Source organism: Limulus polyphemus, unplaced genomic scaffold, assembly GCF_000517525.1.
Source record: "Limulus polyphemus unplaced genomic scaffold, Limulus_polyphemus-2.1.2 Scaffold27, whole genome shotgun sequence".
Classification (NCBI taxonomy): domain Eukaryota; kingdom Metazoa; phylum Arthropoda; class Merostomata; order Xiphosura; family Limulidae; genus Limulus; species Limulus polyphemus.
The window spans coordinates 35,014-38,042 of NW_013665637.1; positions in this window are offsets into that span (position 1 = coordinate 35,014).

Below are 3,029 nucleotides of genomic sequence, written 5' to 3' on the forward strand. Positions count from 1 at the left end.
AGATAGGCAGATATAGAGATAGATAATTGAGTCAAGAGAGCAGTAGGCACCGTAAGTAAAGTGCGTGAATCGTTGTGAATTATAGCGTGTGTTTACAAAAGTAGTTAAGTTTAAAGTGACTGTGGAAAATCTTTGTATTGCAAAGTTGTATCGAGAAAGAATAAACTAGTTTTAATTTAAAAAAAGAACTTGTATCGCTGAAGTTCCTCGGGAAGAATTTATACCGGAAATTAACAAACGACCAGAGACATAACACTATTATAATTTTTGTCAACCTTAAGCAATAATATCATTCAATCTCTTCTTTGAACCGACCTGGCATGACCTGGTGATTAATGTACTCGACTTATAAACTGCAGATTGCAGGTTCGAATATCCGTCAACAAACATGCTCGTCCTTTCAGCCGTAGGGACATTATAATGTGGCAGTCAATCCCACTATTCGTTGGTAAAAGAGTAGCGCAAGAGATGGTGGTGAATGGTGTTAATTAGCTGCCCACCCTCTAGTCTATCAGTGCTAAATCAGGGACATCTAGCACAGATAGCTCTCGAGTAGCTATGCGAGAAATTATAATAAACATGCAACCGAAAAAAAAAAAAACCCAACGATATATAACTGCTTTCAACTAGTAAGTTCTAGAAATTTCTAGCTTTACATATCTGATAGAGCGATCTAGAAAGTTCATGAAGACAAACCGTGGCTTGTCTACACCCCTAGAATGACGATGACATTAGCAGTAAAGCTAAGTTTTTCTCTAGAAACTAACTATAAACAGCTGAGAGTAGATAAGTTCAGTTATGGATTATTAGGTTTTTCTTAGTTGTGGTAAGGTCAATGGTGAAATCAATCCGTCAGCCAATTTCCGCTACACGTGACACATCCCATTTATACATCTATTACTATCAGACTTATATGGATATTTAAATAAATTTGCAGAGTCAAACCTAATTGTCTAGTCACAAATTATCGACTGAGAAGAGGTCAATGATATTGAGGAAAATACACTATTAGATATTTATATGAGTACCTGTTCTTTTCTATGAGTAATTCGATTAGGTACTTTTGTCGTTATATTTAGCTCCATATGATCGTAGCGGTTAAAACCTGTTATTTCTCGACTTACTTTGTTGGTTCTAGAAATATTATACCTCTAATTTTAATTTTATTATATATATATATATATTGTTTTCTCAATTGTTGGTACTGTGTTATGTCAAATGTCCGTCCAGAAACGGTGATTTCTGACATACAAAAGAAGGTTTGTATGTTGACATCAGAACAGAACAAACTAATTAAATTGTTTGTTTTGTTTTTTGAATTTCGCGCTAAGCTACACGAGGGCTATCTGCGCTAGCCATCCCTAACTTAGAAATAATAGACTAGAGAGAAGGCAGCTAGTCAACACTATCGATCGCCAACTCTTGGACTACTCTTTACCAACGAATAGTTGGATTGATCGTCACATTATAGCACCCCTACGATTGAAAGGGTGAACATGTTTGATAACTAAATTCTAGCTCGCGTACAGCAGATTGTCGAGTGCAACAACCATCAGACCGTGTTAGACCTACAAAAGAAGGAAGAAATTAGAAGTTACACAGTGCACTGTGCAATAAGTTTAAATGATCAGAGACAATAAGTAACCTTTATCATCAATGGAAATATACACTTATAAATCATAAGAACATGTTTCTCCCGTAGTGAGGAACATTAAGAAAATGTATTTTTTTGGAATACGGAAGATCATATAAACATCATTCACGTTTACTCACTATACAATAACAATGGATAGAAAATGCAATTTTGGCCTTTCGGTTACAGATAATTAGTTAAAGACAGTAACTGTTTCCACTCAAAATTTAGATTCACTACTTAATGTAGATGAGCAACTGGAAATCGTGATCTCCAACACACGAAGGAAAGCATATACGTTAGAAATCCCAATTTCCATCATTTGAAACTGTATTCTCCGCCATATCAGACGTCAAAAATAGTTACAGGCTCTAACTTTCACCAATTAAGAGAGAGAAATACATTTAATTAGATTAACTAACTAGAGACAATAAAATTTTCTCCACACATAAAGAAACAATCAATCAGAGAATGTAACTTCCGCCATTTAATGGAAAGAATCCTTTAGAGACCGTAGTAATATCCAACATGCAAAAGTAAGAATCAATTAGAAAATCTAATCTTTACAATTAAATATACAAAAAAGCAGTTAAAAACCATACTTACCAAAACACACAAATTACAAACACTTTAAGTTCAAATCTCCACCATTCAATAGAAAGGCCAGCTATACAGATCGTAATTTCCGCTATAGACAAGGAAAAACCAAATAAGGTTTGGTTTATTTCGGATTTTCTCGGAAACCTACACAAGGAGTATCTGCATCAGCCATGCCTAATTTTGAACCCATAGACTTAAGAGAAGGCTGCTAGTTAAAAACGCTTACTGCCACTCTTGGGTTATTCTCATCGATTAGTGGGACGTGGTCGTCAATTTTATAACGCACCTACAGTCCCAAAGTGTACAGCGCGAGTTTAATTCTCAAACGGGATGCGAACCATGGACCCTCGAATCCATAGGCTAGCATGCTGACCAAAAAGTGATTTTACTATAACGTAATAGAAACAACCATCTAGAGATTGTAGCAACCGAAAGACAAAAGAAGGAATCGTAGAGACAAAATCACCTCCATTCAGTAGACCGCCATTAGAAAGAACACAACAACTAGGGACTTATGCATCATTCAATAGAAAGTACTAATTAGAGACTAATCTCTATCATGAAAAAGGAAGTTAGAGACTAACTTCTATCATTTAATAAAAAGAACCAGATATAAACTTTTGAGTTAGTCATTAAAAGAAACAATAAATTAGAGGCTATAATCTCCTCCATTCAGCAAAAAGAACGAACTATAACCAGTGGTGGGATTCAAATATTTTAACAACAGGTTCTCTCACTAGCAGCATGTAAAAATATTAGATATAAAAAAAGGAGGGGCCGGAAAGCCCCCCCCCCC